Genomic DNA, 19,959 nt, shown 5'->3' with positions numbered 1-19,959 from the left:
GATCTGGCGGGAAGCTCCCAGACCTGTGCCAGTGGCTGCAGGTGCAGGCTCAAACTGGCTCGTGAGAGTCCATTGTTAATTTTTCAAACACAGCTAGACACAGCTATTATTAAAAATTAAATTATATTAACTTAGAGTTAAATAAATTGTATCGAAACAAAGGTAAGGAATGCTCCAACCTCATCATGTCTTAATTACTGTGCTGTATTTTACACCATTGATGCTCCTACACATTACGCCTATTGAATCTGTATAGCGTAAGCACCACAATGGTGCCCTGCTGTATATCTCTTCCCAGCTCCACTGGGAAGAGTGACACCAACTTCAAAATTGTTAGTATTTACACCGTGGAAGCTAGCATATGCTACACATCATGCTTTTTTTTAAGAGAGATATATTTTTTGCTTTGTTTTATTTTATTTTTCAGATGGAGTCTTGCTCTGTTACCCAGGCTGGAGTGCAATGGCACTCTCTCAGCTCACTGCAACCTCTGCCTCCTGGGTTCAAGTGACTCTCCTGTCTCAGCCTCCGGAGTAGCTGGAATTACAGGCATGAGCCACCACGCCTGGCTAATTTCTGTATTTTTAGCAGACGTGGGGTTTCACCATGTTGACCAGGATGCTCTCGAACTGACCTCAGGTGATCCGCCCGCCTTGGCCTCCCAAAGTGCTGGGATTACAGGCGTTAGCCACTGCGCCCAGCCCCATCATGCTTTGTTTTTTTGTTTTGTTTTTGAGAGCCAGTTACTATATACGTACAGCACACACTACCTGTTCCCCACTGCGCAGTCCGGATCATCCCGAATCTTGATTGTCTTAGCTCTCCGCTAGAAGTTGTTGTGACAGGGTTGGAGCGGAAGATGGGTCCTCGTCGGGAAACATTCAGAACCTCTTGTTCCTCCTCAATGGCCTCTGGGTGAGTGTACAGACACTCAGGCCTTCAGTTCTCCCTCTCCCAAGCAGGGGCCACTTCTCCAAGGTTCCAGCCTTACCTCCAAATAAAATACAAGCCTGGCTTTTCCAGGAGAAAACAGCTGTTCCCACGAAGTTTGCAGGGCTTCATTCCGATTACAGACACAGCTGGACCGCAGCTCACACGCCAACATGGAACTAACTTTCACTTTACTCGCATTCTCAGGAAAATTGATGATTTTCTGCCATTTTATTACATTTGATGATAATTTAAAAGGCAGGTTTAGTGCATCCATAAAACTGACTCTGCAACAAGCTTCTCATGTGAGAAAAATATATTTGGCTGGGGCCTATTGTTTGGAGTTGTAAAACAGAAGCCAGGAAGGGCTTGCCAAAGGAGCATCCTTTGGCTCCAGAACCCCGGCCCATCCTTGCCCCACTTGTGGACACTACCTAGTGAGGCTGGCCTGGGTCTTTGTCCTGCACATGCCCACCTCAGTCAGACTGAGTAGGATGATCTCTGCCTCCATCCCCGACAATGCTCATTGACCATTGACGCTAGGGATCTTGACCCAAGTTCTGGGGCAGGCATGCACGAAACACACTGCTGGGGCCCTCCAAGGGCAATGCTGGCTTCCAAAGGGAATTTATAGCCGGCTAATCAAAGCTTAATTACAGCAGCTCAGCAGGCTCCAGCAGGAACTCAGGCCGAAATGGTTTTGCTAAGAAACTTTTTATGAGCTTAAGCAGAAGCAGCAAATTAGCAGGAATGAGAGGAAAATCATCCTGCCTTAACCATGTCCCTGAGCTGGGAATCTGCAGCGTCACCCTGCAGAGTGCGGCTCTGGGCTTCGGGAGAGGTGAAGGTGGGGGTGTGGGCGCAGCCTGGGTGTGCTCCCCTATAGACCACGGGCTGGAACTGCATGATGTATGCTCCACCTCGCCCCACCTCCACCGTGCTAAGGACCAGGAGGCAGCCTCACCTCTCTTCTCACCTCTCACCTCTTCTCCATCTCCGCAGCCCACCACATGGCTAAAGGACATCACACAACCTCGTGCAAGCATGTGGTCTGCAGAGTCTCCTCATTCTTAGACATCTCCCTCATCTGAATACTCAACTCCTAAGTGCATCTGGTCCATAAACTCTCCCACCTATCCCCCTCCGTATTTTAAAATTACTCTCCTCTTCACCAATCTGCAATCTGCCACTCAACTAACTCCTTATCTCTCGTTCAGCCAAGGACCTGCCTTCCAATTCCCCTCCCAATCCCCTGCAAAAAACAGCTTCCAAGTGTTATCAGGAATGTCTCCAAATCCCACTCCTCTATAATTTTGCATACACATTTTCCTGCATGTACATCCACTTTCTTCCTCCCTCATTTCTCTGAGGAAAAGCAATTTTGTAGCCACTAAGAGCCACACAAAACCTGGGTTTGAATCTTGTCACTGTCACTAACTAAAACGTACTTTCTTAGGCAGATAATGTAGCCTCTCTGAGCCTCAGTGTCCTTATCTGCAAAATGGGAATAAGAATATCAATAATATGAGGTGGCTGCAAGCCATTCCATTAGCTAATCTATGTGCAGGTAAACACCACACCTGCACATTGTAACACTCAAGAAATGATAGTTATTATATTTAATTGTAAAATGGAAAGCAGAAATTCATAGAGTTTACAGATGCCCCCTATAAAGAGGATCTGGGTTCTAGAAAGGTAAATGAGAATTTCCAGATCCCTATGCCTATTATCACTAGTCACATCCAAAAGGAGCTGGCTCTGCAGCCAGCCTGGGAAGAGGGTACCCCAAGGGAGAGATTGCATGAGGCCAGCATGGAGGAAGAATACACAGAATGCTGGGGCTTTGGGACAGCAGGGAGCCTAGGGCTAGCCAGGACAGGAGCTTCCTGCAGAGACTGGAAGACAGAGCAGAACTCCCAGGGGTACAGAGCAGGCGTGGGGGTGTATGGGGCTGATTTCAATTGTCAGTGAAAGCAGGCTTCTGGAATTCATCATTTTATTTCACAAATTAAGAAAGGACCGAAACATGCTTTGTGCTGTTCTAGCCCATGTAGATGCTTTCTTTCAACTTTATGAACTTCTCTAACTATGAATAAAACCACTCTGGCATGACAGGCGCCTGTATTATTCTGTGCGGATTCCTTATTCCTAATGTCATCAATTACAATAATCAGATCACTGTAACACCGGTTGGAGCAGAGCCATTGCTGAGGGGCAGGCATGCGAGACGGAGGCTGTTCAGAACCGCTCGCTTGTGTTTCTAAGGCACGGTAAGACGGCTGGAAACGGGATTGCCCTTAAGTTTTAAATTACCTGCAATCATTAAAATAATCTAGTTCATATTCATAAAGCTGTGATTATATTTTACATACCCAGTAAACACTTTATGAGAAAAACCCATAATTCTGCCGTGAAATAGAGAGTCTTGATCTGGTGGAGTCAAAATGTGAAGACGTGTTGGCGTGAAATCAGCCCGAAACACTGAGGTGGGGGTTGAACACTGACCATGGAACATGCTCCCTGTCTCTCTGGTGGGCAGTGGGGTGAGTTTTTGAAAGGTTCTTAGACAGATGAGGAACAGAGGAGACAAGGGGGAAGGGAAAAGAGCCGAATTCCAGCGCTTCCAGAGTTTTTGGAGGCCCGTAGATATCTCTTGGCTACCGCTATCCATCCCACCGGACACCAGCAATGAAAGGTCATGGTGCCCTAAGCCCAGGGCCATCCTGTGCACCCTGGGACCCCTGGAGGAAGAATGCCTCATTAGATAGATGGTTAAATTGAGTCTCAGAGAGGTTAAGTGATTTTCCTAAGATTGCACAGTAAGTGGGGAAGTCAGACACTACCCCCAGGTCTGTGTGACTCCAATGTGGTGTGTGACACTCCGCATTTGTTGAGGCATCTTGTCCAAGGACATATGGTAATGAATGGCAGACAGGTGCCCTCCTGGCTGCGTGACATGTTGGGCCTCACCACCCAGCCTCTTCCAGATTCAGGTGTTTCTTATTGTGCCATTCAGTTGCTTTTTATTGTGACATGATCTGGTCACCCTCAGCATTCAGTGGAGTGTCCCAGGTGAAGCATCAAGGGCATCAGCCACTGGACACTGAGTCTGAAGCCAAGCATTTTGCAAAAACCCTGGCTTTTAAAAAATCATCCATTTCCTTTTTTAGCAAGATGCATTTTTGACACTATGAGGCTAATGAAAGCCCAGTATAGCATCCCCCTCTTCCCACCAAAATCAGACAAATGGAGATCAAAATTCCAGTTTTGGTGCATAGGAGAACATGAAACCTCCTCTCGGAACTGCAGATCGGCCTTGCCCAGGCAGAGCCTGCTTCCCTAGTGGAAAAAGAGAGGATGCATGGAACCTTTCTGCAGGCAGGCAGAACCCGGAGAGAGGAGGGGCAGGAGCTGAGCTGCTCAGTGCCTTTGGCCAAGCCCACCAGTCAAAGGAGCTCCTCCTTTTCCCAAGGGGTGGTGGGGTGAGGAGTGACGAGCTAGATCTTGGGGGTATTCCGGGGAAAATGTTTCTCTCTGGAAACCAGAGCAGTGGCAAATGATCACTCTTCCTGCCCCACAAACAATACAGACTCTTTAGTTACAGAGAGAAAATCATTTCGAATCCTTTGACTCTTCACTCTTCCCTTTTTCCAGTTTTTTTGGCTGCCTTGCACATTTCAAATGTCTGCATCAGTCATTGGGCACCAAAGCCATTCAGTGCCAGCCGTGGCGGGGGCCTCCCAGGGCTGCTCAGTAACCATCGTGGCCATATCCAATGGCTAGGAGAGTTCCATGGGGGCAGTATCCCATCATTGAAACACCCTCCACTCCTTAGTGATGGGCTGAGGGCTGCTTCCAGATGGGTAGTTACGAATAATTCCACAGTCATCATGGTGGGTATACAGCTATTAGCCTGGCCTCAGCCATTCTTCCCCAGGTGTGCTCTCTACCCAGACCCCCAGTAAGTCCTAGGGTGACTGTGATTGGGAAATATACAAAGGACCCAAGGAAATCCCACCCCCCCAAAGTTATAAAGACAGAGGTGGCTTTTTCAGGTGTGTATTCGTCTGGGACTGTAGCAAATAGTGGGCATTCGTGGGAAGGAGCCAGGGCACCACAGGCATAAAACGACCAGCACTTTAAGTAGCTTCTGCCTGCCTCACTGTAGTTCAAAAGCCACTCAGGGACTCTTCTCGCTCATTAGGTATTGCTCCATACACCTGCAGCCTACTGTGAGATCCAGGGATCCCGGAGTTGGCATCCCACAGCCCCAGAAGGTGGACAGGGCAAGTGACACCTGGTGCTATGGTCTGAGTGAGGATGTCTCTCCAGATTCATGTGTCAAAACTTAATCACCAATGTGATAGTGTTAAGAGGTGGGGCCTTAAGTCCTGAGGGCAGAGCCCTCATGAATGGGATTAAGGCCCTTAGAGAAGAGGCGTCACCCAGCCTCTCTAGTCCCTCCCCTTCTAGTCCACAATGTGGACATGAGAGCACAGAGCTGTCTCCAGAGCAGAGAGCAGCCCTCCCCATTCAACAAGGCCAGCACCTCAGTGTCTCACTCTGTGACGCAGACAGAGCGCAGCCATCGATGGCACGCAGACAGAGCATAGCCACCATCTGGATCGTTGCTGGTCCCTGTGGCAGAGGGAAGGAAAACATGGTGAATCCCTCCTTGGCTCGTAAAGATACACATACCACATCCACTCCTACTTCCCTGACCAAAGTGAGTCATGTGATCACCCCCACCTTCCAGGACTGAGCAAGTTCAAGCCTACTCTGTGCCCAGAGAACTGGAACACAGTTATCTGGTGGGTAACACTGCCAGGCTACCCATCCAGGCCAGCTACCCACCTTGCACCTAGCCCTATGTTGGTACTGGGCAGAGACATGAAACCCAGACTGCCTTCTAGAACTGTGCCGTCCAATGCGGTAGCCAGCTGTGCCTGCTGAGCGCTTGAAACGTGGCTAGTGCAAATTTAAATGTGCTCTGCATATAAGAGCACACACTCGATTTCAAAGACATGGCTTAACAAAAAGAATGTAAAATATCTCATTTGTGCCTTTCCATTTTGATTACATATTGAGATGACATTTGGGATCTATTGGGTTAAGTAAAAGATGTTATTAAACTTAATTGTACCTGTTCTTTTTTTTTTGAGACAGAGTTTCTCTTGTGGCCCAGGCTAGAATGCAATGGCACAAGCTCGACTCACTGCAACCTCTGCCTGGGTTCAAGAATTCTCCTGCTTCGGCCTCCCAAGAAGCTGGGATTACAGGCACACACCACCTCACCTAGCTAACCTTTGTATTTTTAGTAAAGATGGGGTTACACTATGTTGGCCAGACTGGTCTCGAACTCTTGACCCGAGGTGATCCACCTATCTTGGCTTCCCAAAGTGCTGGGATCACAGGCATGAGCCACCGTGCCTGGCCCATGTTCCTTTTTTGACGTAGCTACCAGAAAATTTTAAAATTGCATCTGGGTCTCATATTAGATTTCTATTAGACAGCACTGCTCCGACACCTCTGATCCCAGCCAAGAGTGAGACAGAGCTTTCAGGTGAAATCAAGTGACTGCAGCCTTGAGCCCAGGATCATCGGGGTGGGGTGGGTCCTCTCAGACTCAGCATCTGCCCAGCCATGAATTTCACTCCTTGACAAAAACTTCGTGAGCCCTCCCCGAAGATGAAGCCGCTGCCTCCACCCTGGGCTGGGACCTGATTTTCTGCGCTCCCTCGAGGCCCCCTTGCTGTGTGACACCGGCAAGCCGTGGGGTGTGGCAAGGAGCATCTCTTCCACAGTCTGATGCCCAAGGAGCTGCAGCCAAGAAGGTGCAATCGCCCGCAGAGAAGTGTTAATAAATATTTACCGAGCCCTTTGACTGTGCCAGGGAGAGAACAAATCAGTCCCAGCAGGCGCCGAAACGAGTCTCCTGAGGCTGGCAGCCAGAGGTGCCACCGCACAGGGCCCGGAGCCCACTGACCTCCGGCTGCTTGTAGCTACCCTGAGTGGCCCAGGCAGCCCCATTTACAGAAGCTGTAAAAGAGGACAATCTCTCACTATTGATTTTGTGCCTCTCCCAGCGACCGCCGCCCTGGATAACTCAGGATGTATGGATTTTTCTATAAACCCCAAATTAATATCTGCAGCAGGTGGGAATATACTGCAACCCGATGTGGGGAAGCCTCCTGGCCCCGCTGGGCTGAGGATTGGAGGACACGCGGCCCGTGACTGTCCCTCCCGTGTTGGGGTCCACAGGCTGACCTCCGCTTTTAGCAGTCAGCAGGCTGGGGTCGTGGAGGCTGGCCTGCTGGGCTACCATCCACCCCCGCCATCCCCTAGCTGGGATTCTTGCATTCTCTGTGTTTGAATGAGGCTGTGCACACAGGAGTTGTGACTGCAGGTCACTCCAGGACCTTCCGTTCATGAAGGAGACTCTGCAGTGGCAAGAAAAGAGCAGGGGCTTCGCATTGATTGAACTTTTGTTTTACTCCCAGCCCCACCCCCAACCTGCAGCGTGACTTCAGAAAGTTACTTCACAACTTCTCTGTGCCTCTGTTTCCCTATCAGTAAAATAGGGAAAATATCATATTAACATTATAAGGTTGATGTAGGGATCATTTACTTGTGCAGCAAATGCAAACCAAGATCATTTCACTTGGGTAAGAGCTACGAAAGAAATAAGCAAGGTGACTTTGGTAGGCTCCTTGAGGTAGGGTAGTCAGGGTGTCCCTAAAGAGGTGACATTTGGGCATAGAGCTGAAGGGTGGGAAGGTACCAGCCACACCAAGAGCTGGGGAGGAACATGTCACAAGTGCGGAGGCCCAGAGGTTCATAAAAATAAAGGAAATTTGATCATGGAAATGTACCCAGCACTTCCCCCTGCAGGAGCAGATGCCCCAGGGGCGTGAAGTTCCCACTTTTGCTTTGAGGGGAGGGACCCCTGCTAGGGCAGAGGGTAGGAGTGGGGGATGACAGAAGTGAGAGTCCAGTCTTACAGCTCTCCAGCCCCCATCTTCTGGGTCCTGTCGCAGACCTGCCGGGAGCCCTGTCTCCTGAGCAGGAAGACAGAGAAGCCAGGCGCTGCCCTGGGGGTGGAGAGAGAGAGAGCTCAAGCCAAGAAAACGTTTGCTGCAAATGCTTCTAATCCAATTGTTTTTCATGAAACTGCTAATTAGGTTTGGAAGTCTCCTTGGGGCCTGGCTGAGCCAGTGGGCTGCTTAGCTGCTTCCCAATCCTTCCCCACCCAAAATACCTCCTCTGCTTCCATGAATTAATTCAACCCAAACTTTTAGTGTATACAGAGGGAGGGGACTGTGTTGTGTACATCCGTCTATCATTCATTCACTCACATTTCTATTTAGTGAGCATCTACTATGAACTAGATGTTGCCCAGGTTGCTGGGGATACAGCAGCAAACCACAGAGACAAAACTCCCTCCCTTAGGGAACTTCTGTGCTAGAGGGAGGAGCTAGGCAATGAGCCTGTAAAAATAGGGGTGGTAAGTGTTGAAGGGAAAAACAACCAGGGCAGCAGGATGGGAAATAAGAGAGGAGGGTTGCCATTTTAGATCAGGTGGCTGGGAAAGGCTTCATAGAGGTGATGATATCTCACAAAATCCCCTCTACCATACCACAAGGTACATCAGCTCCCTTTCACAGATGAGGCATGGGAGGGTTGGAGGACAGAAGTGCTCAGCCCATGGTCAGATTGCAGTCAGCCTCGGAGTCAGGGTTTAAGCTCTTAATGAGCGACTGCTCTTTATGGCATCACTGGGTGTCGCATACAGGGAGGGGCAAGAGTGGGGATGCCGCCCTCACCACCCAGCAGCAACAAATATCAGCCAAGTGATATTGTTCTAGTATCATCCCACTTCATAGAGGCAGAAAAGGGTGAAGTCAGTTGTCTGAGGCCAGGCTGCTGGAGAACTGGGCTTCAAACACAGGTCTGTCTGGCACCAGTGCCCAGACTCACACCAGGCTGCCACAGTGGTTGATCCCTGAATTTGGACAAGAGAGGCACTCAGTCCAGGAAGAGGGGCTAGTAGGAACAGAGGAAGGCACAGATCTTAGCCTTCTGGTATGTGTCCTGGGATTCCATCCATCCATCCATCCATCCATCCATCCATCCATCCATCCATCCATCCATATTTCTGCTCATCCTTTTATCGATTCACCCATCCATTCATCCATCTATATTTCTATCCATCTATGATATCCATCTATCAGGGGGCATAGATGAATGGATAGATGAATGGATATCCATTCATCTATATTTTTGTCCAGCCAGCCAACCAGCCAGCCAGTCACACTCCTAGCCACCGACATGTTTGTCTGGCTCTGTACTGGGAACCTGTGCATGGGCCACAAGCAGAAGTCTTCCTTGCATCTGATGGAGCTGGCAATGGGGCCGACACTTTGGCTGACCTCCCTGCCACACTCCATACTCCAGAGTCCACCAGGCAGCCTCACCCACCAGACGCCCATCAGAAGGACATATCCTGGGACTTTTTGTCATTTCCTGTCCAAGATTCCATTATGAGGTGTGGTTGCTGAAGTAATAGACAGATAACAGATCAGTCTGAGCCCCGCCGGGCAGCTGCCGGGTTTTTCCCATTAGCTGCAGGGCTTGACGGACAGTAATGGATTTCATACTGATGCTGGAGCCTGCGGCGGATAATTCCATGATAACAGTTTATCACCCACTGACGTGAGGTAATGGGTAATCACCAGGAAGAAAGCAAACCCATCAGGGAGCCCTGGCCTCCGCCCAGCCTGGCCCTACCTTTGTTGTGCCAACTGCCACTTTCCAACTCGAGGGCCAACTCCTGTCTGTGTCCTGAAGGATGGCAGAGCTGCCGGTCTGCTGTGCATGTATGTGTCCAGGCCAAGCATGGCTGGGGTGCCCAAGGACTGTTTGCCAAGAATCTCACAAGAGATTCTTCTTTCTCCTTCAGCAAGCCCCAGCCACCTTCCTTCCCACTGAGACTTGCAGCAAACTTGGGAGAAGAAAAAGTAAGTTTCAAGGACAAAGAAACCCACTATATCCTCTAGTCCAGTCCTCCTAGGCAGAGCCCAGGCTCCAGGTCAGGATATCAGAGGGAGACTTTGGTCACAATGTATGTGTCCCTGGGTGTGTTCTCTGCATCCTAGAAACCACTCATTGGAGACAGGGTGGTGATGACCCCCTACTACTACCTTCCACCATCTTGGGGGTTCCCCTCCCCCCATCTTTATAAACACTTGAGTATGTCATCTGTCCGTCATCAGGGCTTCCCCAATAGACACTGTCTCTTCCAAATCTGCAGGAAAAAATAAAATAAAATGAATGGATACGATTTCCTCCCATTTCAGGATATTCTTTTTAATTTTGTTTTAAACATCCAGGTCCTCCTTGTCTCTCTCTCTCACTACTCAGAGAGAATAAAATGAATGAGCATCAAATGATCATTAGTGGGAAACTTATGTTGGGCTCTTCTTGCTCAGTTCTTCCTGAGTTTTCCTTGAACTTGTTTCATTGGGCACAACTGAGATTTCCCAGTTTTTTAGAGGGTGTACATCTCATTAAATTGAATATTTATAAGTCGCTTCAACTAAAAATTCCTGAATTATTGGCCTGGCGCGGTGGCTCATACCTATCATTTCACCACTTTGGGAGGCTGAGGCGGGCATCACCTGAGGTCGGGAGTTTGAGACCAGCCTGACCAACATGGAGAAACTCCATCTCTACTAAAACTACAAAGTTAGCAGGGCGTGGTGGCGCATGCCTGTAATCCCAGCTACTCAGGAGGCTGATGCAGGAGAATCACTTGAACCCGGAAGGCGGAGGTTGAGGTGAGCCAAGATCACGCCATTGCACTCCAGCCTGGGCAACAAGAGTGAAACTTCATCTAAAAAAAAAAAAAAAAACAAAAACACTGAATTATAACCACAGTTTCCTTTATAGAATCTGTGTCATTGGAATTTTAGCAATTTCTTTGGGTTCCCAAGACCCTCCCCACAAAGAACCAGCTCTGGGATCTCAGATCTGGGCATGGTGGGGTGGAATGGCCGCAGTCACCAGCTATAGACAAGAAGCTCCCTTCTAAAGACCAAAGGAGGGCCCCAAGAAGAGCTGCCTAGGCTCAGGGGCTGGAGGAGCCTGAGCCCAGGGGATGGGCGCTCACAGGCAGATGGGGCTGCACTGGCCTTGAAAGACAGATAGAAAGGTCGCCTCTTCGTTGAGGGTACCACCAGGGTTTATTCAACATGGATGATGTGCCAGGCACCTTTCTAAGTTCTCTACAAACAGTGCCTGATTTAATCTTCACACCATTCCAGGAAGGGAGTTATAATTATCAATACGACCCCTTTTTCACAGATGAGGAAACTGAGGCACAGTGAAGTTAGCTAACTGCCCAGAGCATACAGCTAGTCAGCAGAGGAGCCAGGACTCAAAGCCTCCAGGCAGTCTGGATCCAGGGCCTGTGTCCTAACCATGACACTGAGCTGCTTCTCCCAACCAGCTGTGACCACTGCAGGCCCTGCTTGGGCATTCACGGCCCTGACCAGACTCTGGGCCCGGCTTCCTCTAACAGGAGAGTTTTTCAGGGAGTGCTGGCTAGAGAGGCCTTGTTCCGCTTCCTAGGGCTGACTGGGTGCTTCCCCACCCAATTCTATATGCGGTGGTGTCTGAAGGTAAGTAGCTTCAGATCAGCCATGGTGGGCTGGCATGCTTACTTAGCTCAGCAAATGCCACAAAGCAGGGCTTTTCCCCCTTTGGAGAGCCGTCTGTTACCTGTTTGCCAGCACAGCATCAGTTCCTGGGGCTGGGGAAATGACAGATGTCTGTGCAGGTCAATGAACACACAAAGGAAGGAGTGGTTAAATCTGTTAGCCCCAAGCTCAGTCAGGGCTATCTTTATTCATCATGGAGGTAAAGCCTGAACCAATCATTCAGTTATGCACTCATTCACTCACTCGTTCATTCAACACATTTATTTAGCACAAAGATGGGCTCGGAAAAGACAGAGACAGATGCAAGAGGAGCCTCAGACATGGGAACAGGCAGTCAGCATGTAGCCTGCTCCGTGGTCTGTGGTGGGTGAAGACAGGGAGGTGCTCCCCTGGGAGGTCCCCACGAGGGCAAGCTGTTTGGGGCAGCACTCCAGGCAGAGAGGGGTTTGATCTCCACACTGCAGACAATGCAGTCTCTTTCCACATAACTCTGATCATGCAGCCCTGCCTGGAGCCTGGAAGGACTTCCCATTGTTCTTGGGTTCAAAGGCTGAGATGTACTGGACTCCGAGGAAGCCCAGCCTTCTGCCCCAGCTGCCTCTTGGCCTCACCATGTGCCCCATTCCCAAACACGGGCCTTCTCCTGGGAGTGCAGGGACACTAGGCTTCCTCATCTCAAGGCAAGTGCCCCATGTTCCCCCTGCTTGGAATGCCATGTGTGCACAGGCACACATGCACACATACACATGTATATGCACACACTAACACACTGTCTGTCTCTCTCAACTCATTCCCTCTCACCTGGCTGACTCTCCGTGGCCCTTCAAATCTCAGCTCAAATGCTTTTTCCTCTGGAGCCTCCTCTGACGTTCTATGTCCCCTGTCCCTGCCAGCCACGCTGAACCTCCACATTCTCCCAACACTGTCCGGTTCTCTACAAACATATTGCAGAGTCTGGGACTGAACATCCATGTGTGTGACTGTTTGGCCAATATCTGTCACCCACTCCTAAACCAAAAGCTCCAGAGGGTGGAGCTTTTGTCCCCTTTGTGCTTAGAACAGTGCCCAGCCAGCAGTAGGTGCTCCATGATCATTCGCCAGATGAATGAGTGAATGAATGAGGTGGCACACACAGGCTCAGGTATGTGAAGGAACTTCAGGTGGCTCCCTGCAGCTGAAACCCGCTGCACAGAGGGGAGAAGCAGAAGAGAAGCTGTGGAAGGAGGGGTTCGGGTCCATCCTTCCTGGGGACAGGCAGAGTGAATCCTCACACCGGCTTCTTGTCCTTTCACTCTTGAGGAACCAGCACAATGGGGAGGAGGGTTGGTACTGACAGACGGACAAGGGCTAGCCCAGCTGCCTTGGAGAGGCCAATAGCTGAGCTGGAAGGAGGCCACCCTCCTCCCCCAACCTGTCCCCACCCCTGCCGGGCTGAGCACCAAGACTAATTAAACTGGATTTGCTCAGCCAGGCCCTAGAGGGGACAGCTCCGAGCACTCCAGATGGGCTCTATTTGTCAATTTGAAAACTAATCTCTGACTATTTAAACAGCAGCTTATCTGGGCCCAGACCAGGATTAGCATTTGGCACCTTGGCTGGAGGGTGGGTGGCACTCCTAGGTGTTAGGAAAGGATTTAAGGGTGAATTTCTTTCTAGAAAAAAGAAGAACTCAGAGCTTCTGCCCGCAGCCCACCAGCCCTGAAGGTAACCCCTGGGACTGACCAATCACTTGCTCAGCAGGGGCCTCTCCCCCAGCCTTCCTCACCTCCTGGGCACACCCCTGTCCTGAAGCCACTGGAGCTGGAAAAAGCAAGAAAAGATTCTTCCCTGGACCTACTGGAAAGGATGCAGGCCTGCAGACACCTCAGTGCTAGTGCTGTGCCTTCTGGAACTGTGAGGGAATAGATTTTTTTTTTTCTTAAGCCAGCAGTTTCGAGTAATTTGAGATGCCAGCTCTAGGAAATGAACTCAAGCCCTCTACTAGTGCTGACCTCAGAACCAGCTAGGGGACAGCCAGGTAAAAGTGATGTCCCAGAAGCAAGCCAAGATGTCTGGGGCTCAGCCTGGGGCTTCTCTCTCCACCCTCTCTTCCTAGGTGAGCTCATCGAGGACCCAGCAGTGCTAGATGCCTTTTGTAAACTGAGGATGCACATATGTGGGTCTCCAGCCATAACCCCATCTCTAAACGTGAAATTCACACATACAACTGCGCTAGACTTTCCACTGGCCCGAGAGGCACCCCAAATTTTATACAACCTTAATGAAACTCAGGCTTCCCCCAAGACCCATCTCCTCTCCCCCTTCCACATATCAGTAAGCGGCACCCAGCAGCTCAGGCCAAAGTCATTGCCTGCTTTCTCTCATGCCCTATATCCAGGTCCTTGGCAAATCCTCCCGGCTTGACCAACCTCGAAACTATATCCAGAAAACCCCTTCCCCAGTATGACGGCTCCTGTCCCAGCCCCAGCAACCGTCATCTGCCTGGACCGCTGGCGTGGCTTCCGGCTTCCACACTCTTCCACCGGCGGTCCACCACCCACGGCAGCCAGAGTGAGCTTGCAAAAGCATGACTCAGACTGCACCACCCCCTTCTTTAAAAGCCCTTGGTGCTGCAGTGAACATACACACGCACATATCTTTATGAAATAATGGTTTATATTCCTTCGGGCATATACCCAGTAATGGGATTGCAGAGTCAAATGGTATTTCTGCCTCTAGGTCTTTGAGAAATCATCGCACTATCTTCCACAATGGTTGAACTAATTTACACTCTTACCCACAGTGGAATAGCATGTCTTTTCTCTGCAGCCTCACCAGCATCTGTTGTTTCTCGACTTTTTAATCATCTCCATTCTGACTGGCGTGAGATGATATCTCATTGCGGGTTTGATTTGCATTTCTCTAATGATCAATGATGTTGAGTTTTTTCATGTTTGTTGGTCACATGTATGTCTTCTTCTGAGAAGTGTCTGTTCGTGTCTTTCATCCACTTTTTAATGGGGTTGTTTGCTTGTTTTCTTGCAAATTTGTTCAAGGTCTTTGTAGCCTCACAATAGCAATGACATGAAATCAACCCAAATGCCCATCAATGATAGACTGGATAATGAAAATGTGGTACATATACACCATGGAATATTATGCAGTCATTAAAAGGATGAAGATCACATCCTTTGCAGGGATGTGGATGGAACTGTGAAGCCGTTATCCTCAGCAAACTAACACAGAAACAGAAAACCAAACACCACATGTTCTCACTTAGAAATGGGAGCTGAGTAATGAGACCACATGGACACATGGCAGAGAACAACACACACTGGGGCCTGCAGCAGGGCGGGGGGAGAGAGAGCCTCAGGAGGAAGAACTAATGGATGCTGGGCTTAATACCTAGGTGAGGGGATGACCTGTGTAGCAAGTCACCACAGCACATGTTTATCTATGGAACACGCTTGCACATCCTGTACACCTACCCCTGAACTTAAAAGTTGAAAAATAAAAAGCCTTCAGTGGTTTCTCAAAATCCGGCATAGTTCCCTGTCCTCACTGGGACCTGAAAGGCCAGGGCTCCTGGCCTGTAGCTCTGCCTGCACCAAGCCCTCACTCCTCCTCTCACCTGTGGCTCCCACCCAGCCTAGTGGCCCACCCCCATCCCTCCGCTGCCCCTTCTGCCTAGAATCCCGTGCCCCTCTCCCAGTGTGCTCCTTCTTCTCATTCAAGTTCTTTCTCAGATGTAGTCTCCTCGGAGAGTTTTTCCAACCATGCAATTGGAAACTCCTCATTCCTTTCCCAAGCATCGACTCCCCTGCTCTGTTTCCGTTTCCTGTGTGTGTCTTTGTCTATGTCTCTGTATGCCTGTGTCTGTGTGTGTTTGTGTTTGGGTGTCTGTATCCGTGTGTGTGTGTGTATGTGTGTGTGTGTCTATGTCTCTGTGTGTCTATGTCTGTGTGTGTTTGTGTTTGGGTGTCTATATCCGTGCGCGTGTGTGTGTGTGTGTGTGTATGTGAGTGTCTATGTTTGTGTCTGTGTGTCTGGGAGTATGTATTTGTGTTTGGGGTGTGTGTGTGTGTGTGAGTGTCTGTATTTGTGTGTGTCTATGTGTGTCTGTGTTTGTGTGTGTTTGTGTTTGAGTGTCCGTGTGGGCATCTATGTGTGTCTATATGAGTGTACGTCTGGGAGTATGTGTTACCTGGTGTGTGTTTAGGTGTCTGTATGTGTTTGTGTGTGTGTATGAGTGTCTGTGTTTGTGTGTCTGGCAGTAAGTGCGTGTGTGTTTAGGTGTCTCTGTGTGTATGTGTATGAGTGTCTGTGTTTGTATGGAAGTGTCTGTGTGTGTGTTTGTGTTTGGGTGTCTATTTCTGTGTATGTGGATTTATGTGTGTCTATATGAGTGTGTGTCTGGGAGTGTCTATGTGTGTGTCAGTGTCTGTGTTTGTGTGTCTGGAAGTGTCTGTGTGTGTGTCTGTGAATGTGTCTATGTGTGTCTGTATCCGTGTGTGTCTGTGTGTGTTCGTGTTTGGGTTTCTATATCTGTGTGTTTGCATCTATGTGTGTCTATATGAGTGTGTGTCTGGGAGTGTCTGTGCCTGTGTGCATCTGTGTATGTGTGTGTACTATCCACCTGCCTCCACCGCCCAGGGATAATATGACCTCAAATTGGTCTTGTTCAACACTGGCCTCTATAAAAGCATGTGGCACATATTAGGAGCTCAATAAATATTTGTAGAATGATTGAAGGCAGATAAGAAAGGGTGTCCCTAGGCCAGACAAAGTTGTTCACAGATGTAATCCCAATACTTTGGGAGGCTGAGGCAGGCAGATCACCAGGTCAGGAGTTTGAGACCAGCCTGGCCAACATAGTGAAATCTTGTCTCTACTAAAAATACAAAAAACTAGCCGGGTGTGGTGGCAAACGCCTGTAATCCCAGCTACTCAGGAGGCTGAGGCAGGAGAATTGCTTGAACCCTGAACGCAAAGGTTGCAGAGAGCCAAGATCACGCCATTGCACTCCAGCCTGGGTGACAGAGTGAGACTCTGTCTGAAAAAAAGAATAAACAAATAAAGAAGAGGGAAGTCTGCTTTATAAATGACAAATAATTATATATTTATCTATACATGACAAATAGTTCCAGATAGACAGTGCTAGACTCCATCTCAAAAAACAGAGAGAGAAAGAAAAAAAGAAAGAAAGAAAAGAAAAAAGAAAGAAAGAAAGAAAGTCCCTGAGAAGTGAGATTTAAGCTGTGGCCTGGACGATGATGAAAGGATGTCAAGGCAGAGCAGGAGAGTTTCCACGCAGGTGGAACAGCATGTGCAAAGGCCCTGGTGCCAAAACTGCAGGCCCAGTTCAGAAAAGAGCATGCCAGCGTGGCTGGAATCCTGTGAGCTGAGCAGGGCAATAGGGTGCCACCCTACTTAACTCGGCCTCAGTCCTGTGACCCTTCAGCCTCCTGTGCTGGCCAGGGGTGGTCCTGAGGCTGCCCCATCTGCCCTCACCCATGAGGCCCTGCTGACCCTTGGGCCTGCAACCTCTGTTTACTATTAAGGCCGAAGGCCCAGGGTTTGCCTGGTGAGCCTCAGCCACTCCGCAACCTGGGTCAAGTACAACTACCATGATTTCCCATGAGTCAGGTCCAGGCCTGTCTGTCCCTCCTCTGTGTGTACACAGAGCCTCACACACTGCCCCACTACACAGGGTGAGGTCAGGGGCCTCAGTAGGAAGCCCAGTCCTCTCTGCTGAAGCATCTCCATTGGCATTCACTTCCTCCATGTGTGACTTCGCCTCTCTGGGCCTCAGTTTCCCCATCTATACGGTGATAAGTTCGGCCTTCCGCCGACAGCCAAGTTCTAAGCATTTTCCCCAGAGTAGAAAGCTATTCTCATTACAGGGCTGAATACCCAGTTTGAGTTTCAGGACCTCAGCAGCACTGGGGCTCTTTGGTTACAAATGACAGAAAACCCAAACCAAACTTGCTCGAACATACAGATAATACATCGTTTCATGTGACTGGAAAGTTCAGCATACCTGATCACACGTGGCCTGACCCCAGTCTCAAACAACTGTCCAGATTCCCTCTCTCTGTCTCTTTTTTCCTCTCTGTCTGTCCCTTTCTCTCTCTCCTCTTCCTTCCCCCTCCTCCCTTTCTCTATCTCTATCTCTCCTTCTCAGTTCCATTTTCTCACTCCCCTCCCAGGTCTCCTATGGTTTCAAGATAGCTACAGCACTTCAACCTCTATGTCTTCCCAGATAAACAGAAATGTGGCCAGAGAAGGAAGAAGGGCAGGAAATGCTGAGGGGTGAGGCTGCAGAGTAGGCAAGATCAGCTCCTGCAGGACTTTAGCCTGAGGGCAATGGAGAGCCACGGGAAGTTTTCAGCAGGGGCATGCATGATGGCCCGACCACACTGGAGTCTCCCCAGGCTGGCAGGACTATGTTGCCTTAGTGCCCCCGTCAGCACTAACCCTAGTGGACCCTGCCTGCTGTCCATCTCCTTTGCCAGCCCTCACTTGTGGGCTTCTCCTGTAAGCCACTGTGCTGCCTTGTGGGTCAGCCTCATCCCCTGCCAGGGTCTCCATGCCAATCCAGGACAGAGCTGCCAGGCAAACTGGAGGCATGGAAGGTGAGCAAAGAAAAGGAGAGGAGGCTGCTAGGGAGAGGGACACAGAGGGCCAAACAGTTGACCCTGCCAGCCAAGCCCAGGGCTCTGAAGGCTGAGGAGCAGGGGAATGACTAGTAGCTGGGTTTTCTGAAATAAGGAGAAATCACCGGGAAAAGAGAAAGCTCCTAAGGGAAGATAGAGATGCATGCGGGGAGTGGGTTAAACACCAGGGCTTGGGAAGCAGACAGACTTGGTCTCTGCAGTAGATTTAAGAGGGCAATAAATTCTTTGACAAGCCTCTCACTGGGAGGTGAAGTCTGTTCCTCCTCCCTGCATTAGCGTGAGTGCTGTCATGACTTTGAGCCACAGCACATGCTGGAAGTGATGCTGTGCCGTTTTCCAGGCTCAGGCCTTACAGGAAGAGAAGCTTTTACTTCCTGGCTCTGAGAACAGTCACTCTTGGATCCTGAGCGACCACATAAGACATCCAATGACTCTGCCTGGGGAGACCACTTGGGGAGGCCCTGAGACTAAGGAGAGGAAGAGAGACACAGCTGGGCTCACCAAGACACCTATGAGAAAAGTTGTCTTGGACCTTCCAGACCAGTCCAGCAATCAGCTGAATACCACCGGGAGACCCCAGTCCATGCAGCATGGGGCAGAAGAACCACTCAGCTGAGCCCTGCCTGAATTCCTCACCCACAGCACAGTGAGATGTAATAAAGCGGCCCTTGTCTTAAGTTGGTAAGTTTGTAGGAGTGTGTTACCCAGCAGTAAGTAGCCAGAACAACCCTATCAGTTCTGTGACCTTGGGTAAGTGACAATCATTTATAAAGTGAGGATAATAAGAGTGACTACCTTGTAGGCTTATGATAGTCATCAAAAAGGTGATGAAGGTAAAGAAGTTGGCACAGTGCCTGACATAGAGTTAGAACCTGATAAGTCACTCTTCTTAAATTGTTGTCACTGTGAAGGGGTGCAGGGACAGAACCACCAGCAGGAACCAATTGCAAGTTTGGACTGAGTTGACAGTCTCAATATAGTGGTGTCATTTACACCATAAGAAGAACACAAGAAGCAAAGAGCCTAGATTTGTATCCTGGCTCAACCCCCTCTTAGCTACGTGAACTTCTTCCATTTGTAACCCTTCTGGTCTTCAGTTTCCTCCTTGGTAAAATAAGGATAACTGTGTCTACCTCATAGGACAGCTGGGAAGATAAAATGATGTATTATTACATGTAAAGCTTTAGAACCGTGCCTGACACGAGTAAAGGCTCTATAAATGTCAGCTGCTGTTACTGTGTTATAAGCATTTTAATTATCTAGGATGAGGATAGTCTGGGTCTCCCAGACTAGAGGAAGGGAAAAATAATCACCAGGAAGGAAAGCAAAAAGCTCACCCCCTGAAAAAAATCTCATGAGTTCCACGGCCCCACCTTGGTGTTTCAAGGGGCTACACCTGTAATGGGGTGCTCCTGGTGCCATGGGGTGAAGATCCTACGCCTCTATGCTGCAGCAGAGGTGCAAGATCTTACCCTGTGGACAAGCCAAGACAAGAGTTTGGAGGAGACCTCCCTGAGGTCACTAGTTGTGACACCTTCAGGAAATTCTCTTTATATAACTACCCTGGCCTGCCTCACAGGAGGTGAGGAGAGAATTTACATTTACCCAGCAATGTAGGGGACGTTGTGGTACGCCGCCCAGATCCCACCTTCAGA

At 49.5% G+C, this 19,959-nt stretch overlaps 1 long non-coding RNA gene across 1 annotated transcript; it reads right to left on the bottom strand.

Moving 5' to 3' along the window:
• Nucleotides 1–2,604: 2,604 nt before the first annotated feature.
• Nucleotides 2,605–8,655, bottom strand: LOC118143230 (uncharacterized). The gene is made up of 4 exons (XR_004727471.3): nt 8,567–8,655; nt 7,932–8,021; nt 7,198–7,370; nt 2,605–6,969 (listed from the first exon to the last, which is right to left on the bottom strand). It is a non-coding gene; the product is annotated as an uncharacterized LOC118143230 (long non-coding RNA).
• Nucleotides 8,656–19,959: the final 11,304 nt, after the last annotated feature.

Source organism: Callithrix jacchus, chromosome 7 (assembly GCF_049354715.1).
Source record: "Callithrix jacchus isolate 240 chromosome 7, calJac240_pri, whole genome shotgun sequence".
Lineage (NCBI taxonomy): Eukaryota > Metazoa > Chordata > Mammalia > Primates > Cebidae > Callithrix > Callithrix jacchus.
Note: the sequence above shows the minus strand (reverse complement) of the source record. Positions and strands in the feature narration are given on the sequence as shown.